This window comes from Camponotus vicinus, unplaced genomic scaffold, assembly GCF_025532165.1.
Source record: "Camponotus vicinus isolate PSW18456_S1 unplaced genomic scaffold, iyCamVici1.0 SCAF_8, whole genome shotgun sequence".
Classification (NCBI taxonomy): Eukaryota; Metazoa; Arthropoda; class Insecta; order Hymenoptera; family Formicidae; genus Camponotus; species Camponotus vicinus.
In genome coordinates this window covers 51,749-75,335 of record NW_028141980.1, presented here as the reverse complement: position 1 = coordinate 75,335, position 23,587 = coordinate 51,749, and the positions used below count along the sequence as shown (strand labels likewise).

Here is a 23,587-nt window from a genome sequence, read left to right as displayed (position 1 = left end):
TGTGATGGATGACACGGAAACACTCTCGGATCATTGTTATATATCCTTTTCTGTGGAAACAGCTCGACAGGTTCCTCCTCTTTCTAGAAATAAGACGAGAAGATGGAATCTCAGGAGATTTAGCACGGATCATTTCTTGGCCACACTTTATTGGCACGAAAGAGATACCATTGAGGAGCAACAGTTCAATTTAGAAGGAATGATGTCATGGCTGGATAAAATTATGGAGGAAGCCTGTGATGCTGCTGCCCCGAGAGTAGGCCCTAAGAAGCCGAAGCGCCAGGCATACTGGTGGAATGCAAATGCGGCCTCTCTACGCCATGATTGCATTCGAGCTCGAAGAACGTGGCAGAGAGCAAAGAGAAGAAGGCGCCCGGAGAATCAGGTGCAAGAATTGGGAGAGATATACAAGTCCACGAGGAAGAAATTGCGCAACGAGATTAATAATGCCAAGTCATCAGCATGGCAAGAGCTGATTAATACTATAGAAGAGGATCCTTGGGGACTTCCGTATAAGTTAGTCCTTAGGAAACTGAAGTCGGCGACGTCGACTTTAACTGAAATTTTGGAGCCTGAAATTCTCTCGGAACTGCTGGATTCCCTGTTCCCTAAGTGTGTCGGAAGGGAAATGCTCGCAGATAGGAGAGATTTTGAGTGGTGCGAAGATTGGTCTGTCTCACCTGCTGAGGTTGCAAGGGTCGTTAAGAAGAGAACAGTACCGTCATCAAAGGCCCCTGGACCAGATGGATTTAAGGCCGTCACCTGGAAGCTGGTCACACATGAAATTCTCGAGAGAATGAGACACATTTATGATAGGTGTCTGATAGATGGTGTGTTTCCGAAGAGATGGAAAATGGCCGGACTTGTGTTAATCCCTAAAGCCAATAAATCAGGTACCAGTGAACCTAGAGTCCCAAAGGTTAGGCCGATCTGTCTTCTGGATGAAATCGGAAAGGCCTTTGAGCGAATTTTGGCTGAGCGCATCTACGAGTGGCAGGAAAATAATCCGGAGTCGAGCTTAGCACCAAATCAGTTTGGATTTCGCAAGTTTAGATCCACGTGCGACGCATTGAAGACACTTAAGGACATTACCGCACAAGTAATGAGTGGGGGTGGCCTTGCGATTGTTGTAAGCCTGGACATACGCAATGCCTTCAATAGCATCCCATGGTCTAGGATACGCAGGGCCCTGAGGCACAGAGGCTATCCCGTGTATTTGCAGAGGATTCTAGATTCTTACTTGGCGGATAGAAATATCTGCTACGTCGGTAATGATGGTCGTCAACATGTTAGGCCTATGGAGGCTGGTGTTCCTCAGGGCTCTGTGTTGGGCCCTGTGCTCTGGAATATCGCGTTTGACAGTGTGTTGAGAATTGCGGATGACGAGGAGTTCTGCGAAATTATTTGTTATGCGGACGATACTCTTGTTATAATCGATGGAAAAGATGTAGAGCAAACACTGTTGAGAGCTAGTGTATTTTTAACTCGCGTAGTTAACCATATTAATAGGTTAGGATTATCTGTAGCCATGGAAAAAACAGAGGCCATTGTTTTCCGCGCGAATAAATTAAATATGATTTCCGATTCCATTGTGGTAAATAATGTCTCAATTAAGTTTGCAGCGAGTATAAAGTACTTAGGCATAATGATAGACTCGAATTGGGCTTTTAAAGAGCATCTCAGATACGCTGAGAATAAAGCAGATGGAGTTGTCAGAGCACTAAATAGGCTAATGCCTAATTTAAGAGGTCCCGACGAAAGGCGTAGGAGACTTTTCGCGAACGTAGTATACTCGGTAATTTTGTACGGTGCCCCGTTCTGGGGAGATGTACTTCTGACGAGTCGTGCACGGTTTGCGTTGAGAAGGCTTGAACGTTCTGTTGCACAACGAGTTATATCGGCATATAGGACCGTATCTAGCAACGCGGCATTATTACTTGCCAGAATGCCTCCATTGCGTTTGTTAGCTCCTACGCGAAAACGCATATATGAACGCTGTAAGGAATATAAGGATCGAGGAGAATATACGGTCAGAGCTAAAAATATGATCAAAGAAGAGGAATTCTTCAGATTGTGTGACCTGTGGCGTGCCCAGCTGGAAAGGCCAAACACGCCTGGGGAGTACACAAAGCTGGCGATCGTACCTCAGATGGATGCCTGGTTAGCGCACGATAGTGGGAGTATGTCTTTCCACATAACCCAGATAATGACTGGGCATGGATGCTTTAGCAGATTTCTTTGGCGTATTGGAAAAAGAGATTCGGCGGCTTGCGATTTTTGTGACGACGGAGAGGATGATGCAACGCACACACTCAAGTTTTGCAGCATGTGGAACATACAAAGAGAGCGATTGAGGGAGAAGCTTGGACTTAACGCAGACTTCAGCCTTGGTGAGATAGTCGACGCTATAATCGTCGGGAAAGAAGCGTGGACAGCCTTCTCAGCGTTTGCGGAAGATGTCATGCGCAAAAAAGAGGAGGAGGAAAGGCGTCGAGAAATGGTGAGGAATTCTCCTCACCCTTCCCCTCTTTCCTCCAGTCCGGGATGACGTGTCAGAGAGTTGTAACGCTGACATGTGCCACGTACGACACATATGTATCTATTCATTATTTGGATTTACACACTCACGCATTATTTATTTACATTCATTTATTCACTCATTCATTCACTTACTTTCACCTACTTTCACCTTCACTCATGCATGCACTTTTTTCGTTCATTCATTCATTTCATGCATTACACTAATCATAAACAAATCACACATTTTATTACCTTAATATCCTGTTATCATGCTATCCTTGTCCCATTCCTATAATCTAATATGCGTACGGGAAAGAGTGCCGGGGGATCTGCCCGCGATGTGTTTTGGTTTAGGGTCCAATTGGCTGTTGCCATGGGCTCACGTTCCGGGATGTGCTGTGTTTGTGTTTGTATGGTCACTTAGTAAATATTATAACTCGTTATAATTTATGTGTCCGCTTACACGCGCGGCGTTTTATTACGTTGGTCGATTCGGTACCAAATGCTCTCTCTCGCCCCCCCTTTGGTAGTTGAGCGGGCTCCATGGCGTTATTAAATGTAACGAGATTCATTGGAGCTTGTCCCACCGTTATCAGTACTTATTAATTAATTAATTATTCTAATTATTTTGTCCTATTTTTCTTTCTTTTTATGTTTCGTCTGGGCTGGATTTGTTCTGCAAATGCATGCTGCAGGAGGGAAAAAAAAAAAAAAAAAAAAAAAAAAAAAAAAAAAAAAAGGGGGGGAGGGGGGAGGGGGGAAGGGGAGGGGGGCAAGGGGAAAGGGGGAGGGGTAAGGGGAAGGGTAATTGGTTGATTGATTGATTATTGATTGATTATTATTATAAAAGGGGGGTATATATATATAAGTAATTACATCATTACATAACTCTAACTAACTAGGCTAGTATACATATATATCTTTTATTATTCATATGTGCTTAACTTTTAATTATTTTTAATTACTTCCATTTCCGTCCCCAGGGGGGGGCGAGGGAGAGCAATAATAACAACAGCGGGATTACGGAGGATGCTAATTAGGATTGTCATCCTCTGGGACGTCATGCGCCAGCAGTTCCCCAGGGGGTGGCGGGTTAGGTCCGCGGTGTTCGCGATAGAGGAGGGGTTTTTAGCGGGTGCGAGTCCCGCATAACTCAGCCACACGGGTGGTTGGGTATGCATAATGCATTTTCCCCTCCTCCGCAAAAAAAAAAAAAAAAAAAAAAAAAAGGTTAGGTTAGGTTAGGTTAGGTTAGGTTAGGTTAGGTTAGGTTAGGTTAGGTTGAGTCGGTCGGAGACTATCTCCCACTAAACATCGATTTAGTGGGAGAAATTTTGAAACTTGGTTTTCTGTGCGTGTCAAGACGCGAGGAGTCATCTGAGACCCATTTATAAGAAAGTGAATCTTTGTGTGCGACATATTATGTGGTTTTCCCTCGGGGAAGTTTTAATTATTTATAATAAAGCGAAATATGTGAGGCCGGCTCCACTTTCCTAGGGATACTGCCACGTGGCACTTGAAAACGTGAAATCACGCTCATAATGGTGATATGGTGATTAATATCATCTTATGACTAATTGTTGTTATTCAAATAGTGATTGGATAAATAATTCTTTGTTGTTAAGTGCTCAGAATTGTGTTAAATTCTGCGTAAAACATCTTATAATGCTATCTCTCTCTCTCTCAGGAGGGAAATGTCTATTGTGACACGGCGTACTTAGAAGTGTTTATAAGTACCCCCTTAACTATTAAATGGTGTAAATCAATCATATTATTTGATGAATAATCAATTCGGGTATGGATAGACTTACATTAAGTCTATAATTAACAATATAAGGTCTCTGTGACAGGTAAAGTGCAGTTCTCCGGGCATCTGCGCGGTGCATGTATTTGGTCTTGACGCGCAGTGCGCGCGTGCTCAAGTATAGGGTGGCACGCCTGTACCTGTAGTCACGTGTCTGCGCAATTATTGGATTTGAGCTTCTGCGCGGTGCGCGCGCGTTCAGGACTGTAGTGGACAACCTGCATTTGTGACGTGTGCGGGACATCTGCACCTAGACATTTCAGTGTAGTTCAAGCACACTCAATAATTATGAACAATTCCTGGATGATAATTTTTACTTGCAAGGAGTATAAACATTCAATCAGTATGATTCTACTACATAAGGTAGGATTATTTATGTTACAAAAGATTGTTGTATTGCTATAATACCTGTGACAAGTAACTGACTAAACAGTGCTGAGGCGCTTGAATTATTGTTATGTATAATTAATGATGGCAGTGATCTTACTGCATTATAAATGCATTAAATTATTCAATCTGGTTGTGCTACTTACATGCTAAACGACATTGTTGTGTATTGTAGGAACATATACTATCTATACTGCCCTATTGAGAGCTGAGCTCTATCTACTGTATGTAAAATGCAGTATATGCATTGAGGGCATATTAACGCTGTAATTGAGATATATATTATATACTGCAAGCTCGCGAGTATAATTAAAGGAAGGATGGCCTCTGTTACTTCATGTTAAATGAAGTATTAGATTACTGGAGGATTCTGTGGTAATCTATACAAATAGGTAGGATGAAGTATGACACGCGACAACATAAGATCGCATCTGTATTGATGTGATGATGCTTTAGAATCAACAATAATACAAATTTGTGAGTGCGAAGAGTGATTATTCACGGTAAAATGTTTACTTACATATGCGATTGATGAATGTGCTGAGTTATGCGTAATTAGGCGAAACACATTTAGCAAATAAGTACATGATGATAATTGAGATAGAAATAGCAACTCCGTAGATTTGATAGCGCGTAATATCATAGGATACAACTGCGTGCTGGATAGGATGTACTTGACATGACCTGATGAACGTGTTATTAAAAATTGATTGGTTGCGTTAAACGCATTGGCAAACATGCGATAAGGCTGGACTAGAAATAACATTTATGTAAGCCCGATGATGATATGCATTATTCAGACTAATATTGCTTGTAAATGATTTTATATGTGGGGGAGTTCTGCGTATATATATTGGAAATTGTACGCGAACATGAATAATAATGTTTGAATGAAGTAACAATTATTACTGTTATTACTGTGATATTGATTGTAACTGATAATATAACTTATAGGAAGATAACTATGATAGTTAATGTGGCGTAGATTTAATTTAAATCTGTTTAGAGTATCATTAATTAAGCAAATATAATGGAATGAATATAATAAATACTGAATGTGTTTCTGCACATGTATATTCGTATATTAATAATACACTTTAGTGTGATTATGCATTTATTGTGTATAATTTTGCAATGGCTGATGCCAATAAGAGGCTTAATATAAATACATTGTTGAATAAATGATAGTGTTTGCTTTCTATACATGATAGTTTAATTTGGAAACATAAGCTGTCGTGTAACTCTATATTAAACTCTAATAGGTAGATTAACTCTCCTGGAAATATTACCTGAAAATAGAATAGTATAATGTACTTATTTCAATTTATAAATATAATAGAATAAAGCAATAGAATATGGATTTAGTTTAAATTCATAAATAGAGTGATATCTTATCTTTTACACGTGTTTAATCCAGGATTATGAAGTTGTTGTGTGACCCTACACCACACTGATAGATGTAATTTGTCTCTGAAATAATAGAATGAAAGTAAGGTGACTATATGTATTAGATACATTCTAAATATATGTTTATACATGCCTGTGATTCTTGATTTAATTACATTTTCAGTTAGTATAACCTTAAGTTATGTATCGTTGAAACAAGCGTTAGCACCGCTTTTCACATAGGATAGTATAATTCAAAATATTGATGATGTGTGACTTCTTTATCACAATCGGATAGATACGTTATTTGTTGTAGGAAATGTTACCTGAAAACAGAGTAACAATATAAACTTAGTTTATATATATAATAGAATGAAAGTAAGATTACTATATGTATTGAGCATATTTTAAATATATGTCTATACATGCCTGTGATTTGTGATCTGATTACACATTTAGCTGGTATAACTATTATGTATTGCAGAAATTAACGTTAGTACCGCTTGTTATAGGAGTTCAAATCGCGGAAATTATTGATGTTGTCTTTCACTAAGCAAATATAATAGAATAAATACTGAATGTGTTTCTGCATATGTATATTCGTATATTAATAATACACTTTAGTGTGATTATGCATCTATTGTGTATAATTTTGCAATGGCTAATGCCAATATCTTGATATAAATTTAATTTGGGAACATAAAGCTGCCGTGTAACTCTACACTAAACTCTAATAGGTGGATTAACTCTCCTGGAAATATTACCTGAAAATAGAATAGTATAATGTACTTATTTCAATTTATAAATACAATAGAATAAAGCAATAGAATATGGATTTAGTTTAAATTCATAAATAGAGTGATATCTTGTCTTTTACGCGTGTTTAATCCAGGATTATGAAGTTGCTGTGTGACCTTACACCACACTGATAGATGTAACTTGCTTCTGAAATAATAGAATGAAAGTAAGGTGTCTACATGTATTAAATACATCCTAAATATATGTTTATACATGCCTGTGATTCTTGATTTAATTACATTTTCAGTTAGTATAACCTTAAGTTATGTATCGTTGAAACAGGCGTTAGCACCGCTTTTCACATAGGATAGTTTAATTCCAAATATTGATGATGTGTGACTTCTTTATCACAATCGGATAGATACGTTATTTGTTGTAGGAAATGTTACCTGAAAACAGAGTAACAATATAAACTTAGTTTATATATATAATAGAATGAAAGTAAGATTACTATATGTATTGAGCATATTTTGAAAATATGTTTATACATGCCTGTGATTTGTGATTTGATTACACATTGAGCTAGTATAACTGTTATGTATTGCAGAAATTAACGTTAGTGCCGCTTGTTATAGGAGTTCAACTCGCGGAAATTATTGATGTTGTCTTTCACTACAATTGGATAGATGGGCTACCTGTTATAGGAAATGTTACCTGAAAATAGAATAACAGTGTAAACTTAGTTAGTCTATAAATATATTAGAATGAAAGCAAGGCTAATATTTGTATTAAGCTTATTTTAAATATATGTTTATACATGAATATGATTTTTTTTGATTTAATTACACATGTAACTGGCATAACTTTATGATATATACTATATAAACAAGCGTTAATTTAGCTCTTATATACGATGATGCGTGATTTCACCACAATCTGATAGATAGACTATTGTTACAGGAAACATTGCCTGAAAATAAAACGGCATAATATAAACTTAGTCTATAAATATATTAGAATGAAAGTAAGGTAATTATAGGTATTAAACATATTTTTAAATATATACCTATATATGCCTGTGATTTATGATGTAGTTATACATCTAGCGAGTATAAGCTTAAATTATACACTATTGTAACAAGCGTTGCTCGCTTTCCACACACGATTATTTAATCTATAAATATTATAGATGTTGGGTGACTTTTCACCACAATTAGACAGATTGGCTGTTTGTTACAGCAGAAGTTACTTGGAAACAGATATAGTAGAATAAAGGCTTAGTTTAGTTTATAAATATAATAGGATGAAAGTGGTAGTACTTACCCTCTATATATGATAATTTATCTCATAGATATCATAAATACTATGTGACATTTACCACAATCTGACAGATAGGTTATTTTGTCCTTGGAAATATATCTGGAAATAAAATATAACATAATACGGACTTGATTTTCTTTAATACAAATATAATAAAATGAAGTAAGGTTATCATATATATTGAGTATATTTATATATATGCTAACACGTTTGTGGACTAACCTGGTATAATTATGTGTGTTGAGTATAATTTTTATGTTGACTAAGCATGGATTGACGGTTGTTGTTGTTCTTAACTCCTTGAACAACACAAAATTATTACTGCAATAGGTGGAAGGCCCGGCTCTGCACATGATATTTCTCTCTTGTAGATAGCACGGGCATCTGAAATAACAAAAATTCATTAATTACTGAGCCTATGGCTGTCACTGCGAGTGAAATTATTAATAAATAAGCTTGACAGGCGCTGAACTGTCTCCTGTCAACGCGAACGACAAGGAGTTGCACTTTAATGAACTGGTGCAGCAGTAAGGCGCCCTTTCACTGGCGACTATAGTCATGGGCAGTAAGTAATATAGACGGGAAACTTTGAAATTGAAGTATCCCTATCCTGAAAGAGGTTTGTGCTTCTTAATATGAATAATTATATACCGAAAGAGTGTATTCGACTCTTAAGATGAAAGTATGTTCGGAAATTCATTAGATATTCTGAGCATGCTAAAATTATAGTAATTTCTATCTGGAAAGAGACTAGTATCTCGTAATATGAATAAATGCATATTGATAGCGTGAATCATCTCTTAAGATGAAAGTATGTTCGGAAATTATCCGGATACGCTGAGTATCCGAAGACTATAGTAACTTTGTTCTAAATGAGACTGGTACTTCTTGAAACGAACATTCATACACTGAGGGTGTGAATTTGACTTTCAGGATGAAGGTATGTTCGGAAATTATCCGGATATTTTAAGTACTTGAAAAATTTTAGTAACTCTTATTCTAAATGAGAGTGGTACTTCTTGAAATAAACATTTATACACTGAGAATGTGAATTTGGCTTTCAAGATGGAGGTATGTTCGGAAATTACCCGGATATTTTGAATATTCGGGGAAAAAGTATAGTAATTCCTTTTGGAAGAGATCGATATCTCCTAATATGAATAATTGCATATGGGAAATGTGAATTGATCCTAAATCGATAGTATGTTCGGAAATTGTCTGGATATCTTGAGTATCTGTAGTTTATAGTAACTTCTATCCTGAAAGGTAAATTAACTCAGTTAGCGAGGTAAGGAGTGCACGGTGGTGTTCACCAACCAGAGCGCATTCTGAATCTGATGAGCAGTGGTGCAATTTTTAATTGATGCGCAGTAGACTTGCGTGCGTTGTAGGGGATGCGCGTTGGGTGGGATTACATCTCGTTGATCCCCCCCACCCTACCAGAGGGTTAAAATTGTTTAGTGTTGCGCAGTAAATAATTGAGGTCAATAATGAATGCGCATTATATGTAGATGTATTTAGAGATCCTCCTCTGTCATTTCAACGCAATAGATCCGTTACTCTTGCGTATTACTCGGATATTCTATGTAATTGGAAATTATAGTAATTCTTTTTCTGGAAGAGATTGGTACTTCTTAATATTACTAATTGCATACAGAAAGGTGAATTTTGTTCTAAAATGACAATATGTTCGGAAGTTGTCCGGATATCATAAGTATTCGGAAATTATAGTAACTTCAGTCTTGGAAGAGACTGGCATCTTTATTATGAATAATTGTATGCCGCTAATGTGAATTTAACACCTAAGACGAAAGTATGTCCAGAAATTATCAGGATATTTTGAACATTCGAAAATTATAGTAGTTTCCATACGGGGAGAAACTGGTAATTATTAATATGAATAAAGTCATATTGAGGGTGTAAATTCATTCTTTAAGATGAAAGTATAATTGTTTGAGAATGAGAATGAAGTTGATTGTTGAGGCGGCTTAATTATAAATTTCGTCGATAATGTTATATAAGTTGCTGCGAGAAGTGCTATCATTGTACTTTAAGTTCTTTAAAATGACTAGAATAAATAATTAAAGTTACGCGATAAAGTAAGTGAGAGCGAATACAAAAGTAGATTAGTGGCCTTATTAACTGCGGCCCATTTTCATTGGGCAGACCGAGCCCAATATTCCCGGTCAACTTAATTTAGTATGAATGGATAAGATACAAGTAAGGAACTTACGAGCGCAGGGGACCTCGGATACCCCAGGGTTCGGCGCGAGGGGGGTTGTGGTCCCTGACCCCGCCGCGTCGTCATCATGCGATGGGCCTAAGAAAATAAGTTTTGTTAGGAAGAGTTTGGACAATAAGATCGCAAACAAGTTATTCCTGTGTAATCTATCATCCACTAGGATTTTTGAGGATGCCAGGACTGCGTTGTCTTCGTTGGAGGAGTTATCCTTGCAGGCATCCAGAAGGACACAGTACGTGATCGAGACAATATCAGAGCGTACAAGAGAATTATATTTGATGGCTGTTAGGATGGAGTTAGCCCGCGATTACCTTTTGGACCGCATCGAATGCCAGGGCAGTCGCATGCGAGATCTTGACGCGGAAATCAAAGCCCTTAGACTTCTCCTTCCATCCGGTCGTGAGTCTCCGGTTCTGAGAATGAATGATGATGCCTGGGGAATCTTCAAGAATACCCAGGACCCTTTGGACTTCCTAGAAAGAGAGGCATCAACATCTAGGCTCTCCTTCTCTATTGTTCGTTCACCTAGTGTGATTCGTGGTGATCGTGCGGAGAGTGACGAAGGGATCTCCGCGCTGTCCATCCTGGAAGGTTCAATCTCAACGGTAGCCTCTAGTTTACGGATGGAAGAGGTTCATACAGATGAAATCCTAGCCGCGGAGATTTCCCAGAGAGAGGATGCAGTAGCATTTTTAATGAAGGAGATCATTATGAGGACAGCGACAGTGGTGGATCTGGATAAAACACATAGGAGAAAATCTGACGAGACTGGACACATAATAGACGACCTTGGCGAGCTACAGGACAACGATTACTGGGCAGGACGGGCTCACAGGCGTAGTGAAGCCAGCCGTCCTAGGGGAAGGATACCCCGAATAACAAACCAAATACATACAAATATGATGGACAAAGATACAGAATCGTTGTTAGTGCCGCAGAGGTTACGGAGCCTCAGCGACAGGCGTGCAAGCCCTACGGTCCCTGGGGCAGGCACGTCTTCATCCTGCAAAGGGCCCACTCTCCGTTTGTCGATGGGCGGGGAGGATGATATGGTTACCGTCGACGAGACGTATGATAGGAATAAGGATAGTGAGGATCCGCTATCATTACCAATCACATTCATAGAATGTCCATCTGAGATGAATGTGAGAGCGGAAGAGGAGACTCAAATGGAGACTCTTCAGACACCAAGAGCAAAAAGAAAAGCACGTCTTTCTCCAGGAGTCCCTGCATTCAGTGAAGGTGAACAGGAGTTAGACGTTACGAAAGAAGAAACAAACAAAGTTATGCTTAGAAAAAGAAAGGATAGGAAGAAGAAAGCCAGAATAGGAACAGACACATCTCTCGAACTTACAGATGAGGTAATATCGATTGACTCGATGTCTGATTCAGACAGGAATGTTGGCGTTAAAGATAAGGAAAAGAAGGAGAAGAGAGAAAAGGACAAGAGGAAAAGCGCAGATAAGAGAGGGACTCCCAAAGGTAAGAAAGAGCATTTAACTGTCTCTTCTGAAGAGGAGGATAATCTCGGAGAGTTTGCCCCAGATGAGTTACGCAGGATGGACGTTACATCGGTTGGAGCCCTTGGCATCGACTATTTAAAAGATGTAGACCGTATGCGTGCTAAAAGCCGAAATATTCAAGGAGGCATCAGCGGCAAAATGCGCAGTAATTTGCAGAAAGCTACAGATGTTATTAACACATTGATTTTCAAAGTAGCATCAACAGGAGATCCTGCCAAACTTAAAATAGACAATAAAGCACTCAAGGACGAGATCGAGAAGTTAAAACTCGAGGAAATTCTCAGAAAAAAGGAGATGGATGAGATGAGAGTCATGATGAATGAGCTAAAGAAGGAATTGGAAGAATTCAAAGATAAATTTGATGAGATGGAAGTGGACAGAAACAAGGCTAGAAACAGCCAGAGGATCGCAGAATGGAAAATGAGGAGAGCGATCGCTGCGGCTGAAGGTAAAGAGTTCGAAGAAAGTGTTCCTGGTAACATAGAAGAAGAAGGTGATCTTACTAGGAAAGAGAATATCGGCGGAAGAAATACTAATGAAAATGACATAAAGATGGATATAAATAAGGATGATGTTTATGCTGGTGACTCAGAAGTGCTCTCTGACTTTAGGTCAGAGGATGCATTGAGAAAAGACAGAAATGACAAAGAAAAAGGACAGGATAGAAGGAGTGAAGAATTAAAAGATATACAAAGACAGATCAAAGATTTAGTTAAGAAGAAAGTTGAAATTAAGAGGAAGAAGGATTATAGCGATAATAGTAATAACTCTAAAGCCAGAGAGGAAAAACCTCTTCCACAGCGAACGCCCAGGGCGAAGCCAAGAGTCCTGACCAATGTGCAGCTCGCTCCTCCCAGATCTGCAGCTCATCCTGAAAGAAAATTCGGGGAACTGAATAGGGATATGACAGAGGAGTTGAACAGAGATGGAAGTATAGGATTTACCGGATCAGAGGATAACAGGAGCTGGAAAAGGATGGACACAAGGAAGAGAAAAGGATATGAAAGACCTGGACAGACGAGGCGAGAATATCGTGGCTATCAGACGCCGCGAAAAGAGGTGTATCCTGGAAATGAAGACCCAGCCATTGAAAAGCGGAATATTAAAAGAGCTGCTCCGACTCGAAAACCTTCTAGAACTGCAGCAGTTATGATTGTTGGTAAAAGCAAAGATTTTTCATACGCCGACGCGCTGAAGCAGGCTCGAGCTAAAATTTCATTAGACGATTTAAGAATAGAAAGTAGCAGGGTTAGGAAGGCGGCTAATGGCGGCTTGATAGTTGAGGTTTTAGGCCCGGATGGTTCAGGTAAGGCTAATGCATTAGCGGAACAGCTTCAAGTTGTACTGCAGGATACAGCGAGAGTAACTAGACCTGTTACCAAAGGAGAAATCAGACTCGTCGGTCTGGACGAGTCGGTTACGGCGGAAGAAGTGCTGCGTGCTATCGTTAAACACGGAGAGTGCACTGAAACGGAAGTTCGGGTTGGATCTATAAGGCCCATGAACAACGGTTTGTTTACTGTATGGATCCGGTGCCCTCTCAATGCGGCCATAAAAACGGCCAATTATAAGAAAATTAGACTGGGTTGGACGCTCGTCAGAGTGAATCTGTTAGAATCCAGACCAACCCAGTGTTTTAAGTGTTGGCGTTATGGTCATTTAAAAAATTCATGTACTTCTAACTTCGACCATAGTGGATCCTGTTTTAATTGCGGTGGATCGGATCATAAGGTTGGAACATGCAGCTTGTCTGCTAAGTGTATGGTCTGTGCTGACGACGGAAAAGATGCAAATCACCGATTGGGATCGATACAATGCACGGTCGATAGGTCAAAGCATGGTACTAGGATATTTTATAGGACTCCTCGTAAGATGACTCCTGCCCAGCAGATGGATCCGGATCGGGGGACCGGAAGTATGGAAGTAGTAAATGATCAAAATTAATGTTATACAAGCCAATATAAATAGAAGTAGGCCAGCGTTAGATCTATTACTACAGCAGGCAAAAGAGCTGAGAGTTGGTTTGCTTGCAATTTCGGAGCCTAATAATGTTCCAGATGCTCCGAATTGGTTTTCGAGCTTAGATCGTGGTGCTGCAGTTTTTGTAGATTCAAATCTCATTAAGTTAAGATGCACACTGGCTCACAAAGGCGACAAATATGTCGCAGTTAACTGTGGACCATACTTAGTGGTGTCGCTTTATATTTCTCCGAACGTAGGACTTCGAGAGTATAATGCTCTTTTAGATGAGCTCTCTGCTACGTTAGCAAGTCGACTCGATAAAGTTATTTTATGTGGCGACTTTAATGCTAAGTCTCGTCTTTGGGGATCCGGCATGACCGATGCTAGGGGTTTTCTGCTGTCCAGTTGGGCAGCAGAAAGGGATGTCCGAATAGTAAATGAAGGCAATATCCCTACTTGCGTTAGGCCTCAGGGATCCTCTATTGTTGATTTGACCTGGTCGTCTCCGGACTTAATACCGTTCATAAGAAAGTGGCATGTGATGGATGACACGGAAACACTCTCGGATCATTGTTATATATCCTTTTCTGTGGAAACAGCTCGACAGGTTCCTCCTCTTTCTAGAAATAAGACGAGAAGATGGAATCTCAGGAGATTTAGCACGGATCATTTCTTGGCCACACTTTATTGGCACGAAAGAGATACCATTGAGGAGCAACAGTTCAATTTAGAAGGAATGATGTCATGGCTGGATAAAATTATGGAGGAAGCCTGTGATGCTGCTGCCCCGAGAGTAGGCCCTAAGAAGCCGAAGCGCCAGGCATACTGGTGGAATGCAAATGCGGCCTCTCTACGCCATGATTGCATTCGAGCTCGAAGAACGTGGCAGAGAGCAAAGAGAAGAAGGCGCCCGGAGAATCAGGTGCAAGAATTGGGAGAGATATACAAGTCCACGAGGAAGAAATTGCGCAACGAGATTAATAATGCCAAGTCATCAGCATGGCAAGAGCTGATTAATACTATAGAAGAGGATCCTTGGGGACTTCCGTATAAGTTAGTCCTTAGGAAACTGAAGTCGGCGACGTCGACTTTAACTGAAATTTTGGAGCCTGAAATTCTCTCGGAACTGCTGGATTCCCTGTTCCCTAAGTGTGTCGGAAGGGAAATGCTCGCAGATAGGAGAGATTTTGAGTGGTGCGAAGATTGGTCTGTCTCACCTGCTGAGGTTGCAAGGGTCGTTAAGAAGAGAACAGTACCGTCATCAAAGGCCCCTGGACCAGATGGATTTAAGGCCGTCACCTGGAAGCTGGTCACACATGAAATTCTCGAGAGAATGAGACACATTTATGATAGGTGTCTGATAGATGGTGTGTTTCCGAAGAGATGGAAAATGGCCGGACTTGTGTTAATCCCTAAAGCCAATAAATCAGGTACCAGTGAACCTAGAGTCCCAAAGGTTAGGCCGATCTGTCTTCTGGATGAAATCGGAAAGGCCTTTGAGCGAATTTTGGCTGAGCGCATCTACGAGTGGCAGGAAAATAATCCGGAGTCGAGCTTAGCACCAAATCAGTTTGGATTTCGCAAGTTTAGATCCACGTGCGACGCATTGAAGACACTTAAGGACATTACCGCACAAGTAATGAGTGGGGGTGGCCTTGCGATTGTTGTAAGCCTGGACATACGCAATGCCTTCAATAGCATCCCATGGTCTAGGATACGCAGGGCCCTGAGGCACAGAGGCTATCCCGTGTATTTGCAGAGGATTCTAGATTCTTACTTGGCGGATAGAAATATCTGCTACGTCGGTAATGATGGTCGTCAACATGTTAGGCCTATGGAGGCTGGTGTTCCTCAGGGCTCTGTGTTGGGCCCTGTGCTCTGGAATATCGCGTTTGACAGTGTGTTGAGAATTGCGGATGACGAGGAGTTCTGCGAAATTATTTGTTATGCGGACGATACTCTTGTTATAATCGATGGAAAAGATGTAGAGCAAACACTGTTGAGAGCTAGTGTATTTTTAACTCGCGTAGTTAACCATATTAATAGGTTAGGATTATCTGTAGCCATGGAAAAAACAGAGGCCATTGTTTTCCGCGCGAATAAATTAAATATGATTTCCGATTCCATTGTGGTAAATAATGTCTCAATTAAGTTTGCAGCGAGTATAAAGTACTTAGGCATAATGATAGACTCGAATTGGGCTTTTAAAGAGCATCTCAGATACGCTGAGAATAAAGCAGATGGAGTTGTCAGAGCACTAAATAGGCTAATGCCTAATTTAAGAGGTCCCGACGAAAGGCGTAGGAGACTTTTCGCGAACGTAGTATACTCGGTAATTTTGTACGGTGCCCCGTTCTGGGGAGATGTACTTCTGACGAGTCGTGCACGGTTTGCGTTGAGAAGGCTTGAACGTTCTGTTGCACAACGAGTTATATCGGCATATAGGACCGTATCTAGCAACGCGGCATTATTACTTGCCAGAATGCCTCCATTGCGTTTGTTAGCTCCTACGCGAAAACGCATATATGAACGCTGTAAGGAATATAAGGATCGAGGAGAATATACGGTCAGAGCTAAAAATATGATCAAAGAAGAGGAATTCTTCAGATTGTGTGACCTGTGGCGTGCCCAGCTGGAAAGGCCAAACACGCCTGGGGAGTACACAAAGCTGGCGATCGTACCTCAGATGGATGCCTGGTTAGCGCACGATAGTGGGAGTATGTCTTTCCACATAACCCAGATAATGACTGGGCATGGATGCTTTAGCAGATTTCTTTGGCGTATTGGAAAAAGAGATTCGGCGGCTTGCGATTTTTGTGACGACGGAGAGGATGATGCAACGCACACACTCAAGTTTTGCAGCATGTGGAACATACAAAGAGAGCGATTGAGGGAGAAGCTTGGACTTAACGCAGACTTCAGCCTTGGTGAGATAGTCGACGCTATAATCGTCGGGAAAGAAGCGTGGACAGCCTTCTCAGCGTTTGCGGAAGATGTCATGCGCAAAAAAGAGGAGGAGGAAAGGCGTCGAGAAATGGTGAGGAATTCTCCTCACCCTTCCCCTCTTTCCTCCAGTCCGGGATGACGTGTCAGAGAGTTGTAACGCTGACATGTGCCACGTACGACACATATGTATCTATTCATTATTTGGATTTACACACTCACGCATTATTTATTTACATTCATTTATTCACTCATTCATTCACTTACTTTCACCTACTTTCACCTTCACTCATGCATGCACTTTTTTTCGTTCATTCATTCATTTCATGCATTACACTAATCATAAACAAATCACACATTTTATTACCTTAATATCCTGTTATCATGCTATCCTTGTCCCATTCCTATAATCTAATATGCGTACGGGAAAGAGTGCCGGGGGATCTGCCCGCGATGTGTTTTGGTTTAGGGTCCAATTGGCTGTTGCCATGGGCTCACGTTCCGGGATGTGCTGTGTTTGTGTTTGTATGGTCACTTAGTAAATATTATAACTCGTTATAATTTATGTGTCCGCTTACACGCGCGGCGTTTTATTACGTTGGTCGATTCGGTACCAAATGCTCTCTCTCGCCCCCCCTTTGGTAGTTGAGCGGGCTCCATGGCGTTATTAAATGTAACGAGATTCATTGGAGCTTGTCCCACCGTTATCAGTACTTATTAATTAATTAATTATTCTAATTATTTTGTCCTATTTTTCTTTCTTTTTATGTTTCGTCTGGGCTGGATTTGTTCTGCAAATGCATGCTGCAGGAGGGAAAAAAAAAAAAAAAAAAAAAAAAAAAAAAAAAAAAAAAAAAAAAAAAAAAAAAAAAAAAAAAAAAAAAAAAAAAAAAAAAAAGGGGGGGAGGGGGGAGGGGGGAAGGGGAGGGGGGCAAGGGGAAAGGGGGAGGGGTAAGGGGAAGGGTAATTGGTTGATTGATTGATTATTGATTGATTATTATTATAAAAGGGGGGTATATATATATAAGTAATTACATCATTACATAACTCTAACTAACTAGGCTAGTATACATATATATCTTTTATTATTCATATGTGCTTAACTTTTAATTATTTTTAATTACTTCCATTTCCGTCCCCAGGGGGGGGCGAGGGAGAGCAATAATAACAACAGCGGGATTACGGAGGATGCTAATTAGGATTGTCATCCTCTGGGACGTCATGCGCCAGCAGTTCCCCAGGGGGTGGCGGGTTAGGTCCGCGGTGTTCGCGATAGAGGAGGGGTTTTTAGCGGGTGCGAGTCCCGCATAACTCAGCCACACGGGTGGTTGGGTATGCATAATGCATTTTCCCCTCCTCCGCAAAAAAAAAAAAAAAAAAAAAAAAAAAAAAAAAAAAAAAAAAAAAAAAAAAAAAAAAAAAAAAAAAAAAAAAAAAAAAAAAGGTTAGGTTAGGTTAGGTTAGGTTAGGTTAGGTTAGGTTAGGTTAGGTTAGGTTAGGTTAGGTTAGGTTAGGTTCCCCTCCGTGGTCTTCTCTGACGCAGACCGCCTTGACGTGGCGGAGAAGCTTATACTTCCGGATTCCGATGAAATTATCCCGGGGGCGAAAATGCCTCTCGGGATGTTTTCGGTGGATGAAGGTTGTTAAACTAAGAGTCTGCATTGCACTTCCCTCCCCGGAAGGGGAGGATGGGAGGCTCCGCTCCTTCCGGGCACTTTGGCCCAAAGCGGATACGGGAAGGAAAACCCGGAAACCAAACCCGGCATTTCGGAAGTCGTTGACGGGTGGGAGAACACCCAGTTCCACTTCTCTCTTCTTTAGATCTCTTTCTGTCGTAGAAATCATCGTAGTTTGTTCTATTTTATTTTATTTTATTTTATTTTGTTTTATTTTATTTCATCTTGTTTTATTTTATTTTCGTTTTACCCCTCCCCTAATTTTGTTATTTCATCTATTTTATCTTATCTTATTTTATTTTATTTTATTTTATTTTATTTTGCTATATTGTGAATTACGGCTTTTGTATTTGCATGGTAGAAAATCATATCGATTTTATCGGGTGACGTCACGTTATAATGATGGGAATTAAAATTTCTAATATTATATTATTTCAATGTTTATGTCGTTGATAAATTCCTTTGCAAGCGCCGCGTCATGTCCGGGCTTCGGCGTGTTTATATCTGGTCGTGACGTCACCAGGAAATAATCGATATTTCAATTATTCATTTTATTTTCTTTTTATTTTATTTATTTCATAATTTTGTTCACCCTAAGTAATTAATTCGTCTCGCATGGATGTATTATTATTGTATTAAATAGTGGTAAATGTAAAGTAGTTGTAATACATTTTATATTCCCACATATTATTTCGTTAAAATCATTTTATTTTACTGTATTTATTTCACTCGCAAATAGTAGTATTATTTCGAGCTTGTTATTGTTTTGTCTCCCGCCGCGTCATTGCCGCGGCATGTGTTTACTTGCCCCGGGCGCTGTGACGTCGGGGCGCGTGACGTCACGATAGTATTTTTGAATTTCTGAACCTCGTGACGTCACACCGAAATTGATAATTTTAGTTATTATATTTCTTTACATATTATTGCTCCATATGGTTAAACATGCTTTATGACGTCACGGCGAACATTAATTACATTGTTTATGCCTCCTCATTTTGCCCCATCCCAGTTTTCAATTAATGTAGTGCATTAATAATTTCACCTATTATTTCGACAAAATCACTTCATTTATTTTATTTTTATTTCATTTTCACTTATGTATAGCGGTATTTTGACTATTATTGTTTCGTTTCTTGTTGTGTCACTGCTACGCGCTGCATGTGTTTAATTAGCCCCGGGCGCGGTGACGTCGAGGCGCGTGACGTCACGATAGTATTTCAATTTCGAGATATCGTGACGTCACATTGAAATCGATTCTATAGTTTCTCGTATATTATTGCATATTATTACACGGCATATTTTGTATATTATTATATAATATTTCACAACGTGGTTAGACACGCTTTATGACGTCACGGCGAACATTAATCACATTGTATTTTTCGCCCCATATAATTTCATTGTGCAACACCTAGGTATGTGTATGCGCGCGCGGATGTGCATGCGTGCGGGTGTGTGTGTGTATATGTTGTTGCTTATACTTGCTGGAGTACTGGGCGTTGTTTCCCATGTAGTAGACTTTCTTCCTCTTTCAATGCATTTTCTTTAAATGCGTTTCTTTCCCTCATGTACCTTCCTTCCAAAATTCATATTTCCTTCTGCCCCCCCCCTCCCCCCCCACTATGGTGAACTGTGGGTTGCATCCGAGGAATGCGAATGTTTGCATGATGGTGGAGGTGTTCGGGACGGGCGTTTTGGAGGCCACGAGGCAGGCGCATACTGGCGCAGTAATTCTCGGTGCCGGTCGGAGGAATCGGAGTCGATCGAGATGTCATGGTCACGTCTTTAAAGGCGGGTGAACGCCCGTTGAGTCGGGGCGGGGGCTATCGATTACGGCCCTCAAGCCATGGCACCTTGACCGAATGACGGGAAATTTGACCGACGCCTCGGACGGCCAACGCACAAGGGGGAGGGAGCACCGGTTCCCGAACCCTTTATGGTCGGGGTCTTTTGCCACTTTCCCCAAAGAAAGTGGGTACCCCTGGTCGGCTTACGAGCAAGGGTAACCCGGGCAGGTAGTTTACTCAGCCAGATGGCACAGCCTTGGTTAGGGGTGATGCCTTCCCCTCATAATTCCGAAGGCATTCAGCATGGCGGGCAGGGGCGATGCGGGTGACGGGGATAAGAGTACGGGGCAACCTGGCACCCCCGAGGTCGTGATCGTCGCGGCGAAGGGTCCGCCTTCCCCTCGCTAAATAAAAAAAGCGGAGGCGGGGACACGGGTTAGGAGTCGGCGTTGCACGTCGGCGGCAGGGGGCCTGCCCACCCTTGAATAAAAAATCGTAGGCAGAACGGGCGCAGCAGTATCTTACGATGAAAATACCCTGCGCGAATCGCTCCCACGTGGGAGTCGAAGATTGACCCTAAAATGAGGGCCCCGGGTATGACAAGGCCCACCATGTCGTGGACGCGGCATGATGGGGAAGAGGGTTAGTGCCTCACCCTCCGGAAATTCGGAGACACGCTAAATTCGAGTCATTTGCTTCGAGCCATGGATGCCCATCGGGGCGCGGTGATGTCAAGTGACGGGTCATTGACCCCGAGGCTGACATCGCCAGCAACAGGAGTCTGCATTCCTCCTCGTATAAAAAGGCGGATGCAGGGACACGGGTAGGGGCGGATTAGGACAACGGACTTAGTCCCGACTCTGATATCCGACCAACAGGGGTGCGCCTTCCCCCTCGTATAAAAACGCGGAGGCGTACGGGGCTTTTGGTGCATTTACATTGAATCGCCAAAGCAATTTCGCCCCCTTCCATAGGGGTTCCGGGTAGATAACTCGCCTCTGCGGCGAAAGCGAGAGGCGAGCAGAGGGGTGGTGGCTAACCCTCCGGATAAACGAAGCACGCTTAAATCGAGTCACTTGCCTCGAGTCACGGATGCCCACCGGGGCGCGGTGATGTCAGGTGACGGGTCGTTGACCCCGAGGCTGACATCGCCAGCAACAGGAGTCTGCATTCCTCCTCGTATAAAAAGGCGGATGCAGGGACACGGGTAGGGGCGGATTAGGACGACGGACTTTGTCCCGACTCTGATATCCGACCAACAGGGGTGCGCCTTCCCCCTCGTATAAAAACGCGGAGGCGTACGGTGCTATTGGTGCATTTACATTGAATCACCAAAGCAATTTCGCCCCCTCCTATAGGGGTTCCGGGTAGATTACCCATCTCTGCGGCGAAAGCGGGAGACGGGCTGAGGAGTGGTGTCTCATCCTCCGGAAAATCGGAGACACGTTTATCTCGAGTCACGGATGCCGTCGAGTGGCGCGGTGATGTCAAGTGACGGGTCGCTGACCCCGAGGTTGACATCGTCAGCAACAGGAGTCTGCATTCCTCCTCGTATAAAAAGGCGGATGCAGGGACACGGGTAGGGCCGGACGGATAAGATGGAGCTTGCTCCAGATTTGAAATCCGACAAACAGGGGTGCGCCTTCCCCCTCGTATAAAAACGCGGAGGCGTACGGTGCTATTGGTGCATTTACATTGAATCACCAAAGCAATTTCGCCCCCTCCTATAGGGGTTCCGGGTAGATTACCCATCTCTGCGGCGAAAGCGGGAGATGGGCAGAGGAGTGGTGTCTCATCCTCCGGAAAATCGGAGACACGCTTATCTCGAGTCACGGATGCCGTCGTGCGGCGCGGTGATGTCAAGTGACGGGTCGCTGACCCCGAGGTTGACATCGTCAGCAACAGGAGTCTGCATTCCTCCTCGTATAAAAAGGCGGATGCAGGGACACGGGTAGGGCCGGACGGATAAGATGGAGCTTGCTCCAGATTTGAAACCCGGCAAACAGGGGTGCACCTTCCCCCTCGTATAAAAACGCGGAGGTGTCGGGTGTCGTGGATGTATCCGAATGAGGAGCACCAGGCACAAATTCGCCCCCTCCGTTGGGGGATTCGGGCAGGATAGCCACCTTTGCGGAGGTGAGACAAGGGGTAGTGCCTCACCCTTTATGAAAGCGGAGGTACATTATACTCGAGTCACGGATGCCACCGGAAGTGGCGCGATCATGTCAAGTGACGGGCTGGCAGCCCCGAGGCTGACATATCGCAACAGGAGTCTGCATTCCTCCTCGTATAAAAAGGCGGATGCAGGGACACGGGTAGGGCCGGACGAATAAGATGGAGCTTGCTCCAGATTTGAAACCCGGCAAACAGGAGTCTGCATTCCTCCTCGTATAAAAAGGCGGATGCAGGGACACGGGTAGGGGCGGATTAGGACGACGGAACCTCTCTCGTGTAGGTTTCCCGAATCTAATATCCGACCAACAGGGGTGCTCCTTTCCCCCTCGTATAAAAACGCGGAAGGTGTCGGTACCGCAGGTGCATTCGGAATGGAATCACCAGCGGCTTAAATGGCGTGGCTTGACCGGTAGGGGAGCACGTGTCCGGACCGAGCGGTTCTGCCGTTCAAACGCTAGGGGAATGCGTCGCCCCTAGTAGTAAGCGTGCAGATACTTCAACCCTCTTTGCCGGGGTTGTGGGCCCCCTTCGGGGGGAGCTCGGATTGGAAGGCGACTCTCCCGCCAACACAGGCGTCCGTCTAGCGGGGGCAAGCCCTACCCCGCTATAAAACAAGCGAGGGCCCACGCGTTGGGGCTGTCCGGTGAGCACACTTAAGGTGCCCGGACCGCATGGACAAAATTCGCTCCTGGCAGAGAGGAGCATGAGATGGGACGGAGTTTCCGAAAGGTCCTCCGTTTTTCGCTCCCCTAAGAGGGAGGCACCTCTCCGCGGTGTGCCACCTTGTCGTGGTGGAGGGGCTCCCATTCTCTTCGGAGAATGGGTCTAAGAGCACACCATTGCACTTCCCCATCTTTTGCCGACAGTTTGTTGGCAGGAGTTGGGAAGGGGGGTTGCGCTCCCTCCGGGCACCTTGGCCTGATGCGCATAGGGGTAGGCGGCCCTGACTTCAATCGCCCGGTTGACTCCGACCGTTAGGGACGACCCTGCTGCTTGCGGCGGGGCCTACCGTCCCGGGGTTCGGTGGGTGCTCCCACTTGAGGGGCTACGGCGGCTTCGGGCTGCGTGGGGGGAGGGGGTGAAGGGGGAACCTTGAGTCTGGGGGTGATGTCCTTTTTAGGGCA

At 42.7% G+C, this 23,587-nt stretch overlaps 1 long non-coding RNA gene across 4 annotated transcripts; it reads right to left on the bottom strand.

The window, feature by feature from the left end:
• Positions 1-5,953: 5,953 nt before the first annotated feature.
• LOC145975779 (uncharacterized) lies at positions 5,954-8,669 on the bottom strand. 4 transcript variants are annotated; one of them, XR_014440086.1, is made up of 9 exons: positions 8,378-8,669; positions 7,902-8,254; positions 7,682-7,805; positions 7,388-7,549; positions 7,113-7,284; positions 6,975-7,042; positions 6,527-6,861; positions 6,252-6,423; positions 5,954-6,181 (listed from the first exon to the last, which is right to left on the bottom strand). It is a non-coding gene; the product is annotated as an uncharacterized LOC145975779 (long non-coding RNA). The 4 variants fall into 4 exon arrangements; XR_014440084.1 differs by having other exon boundaries at positions 6,527-7,042; positions 7,902-8,009; positions 8,159-8,254; XR_014440083.1 differs by having other exon boundaries at positions 6,527-7,042.
• Positions 8,670-23,587: the final 14,918 nt, after the last annotated feature.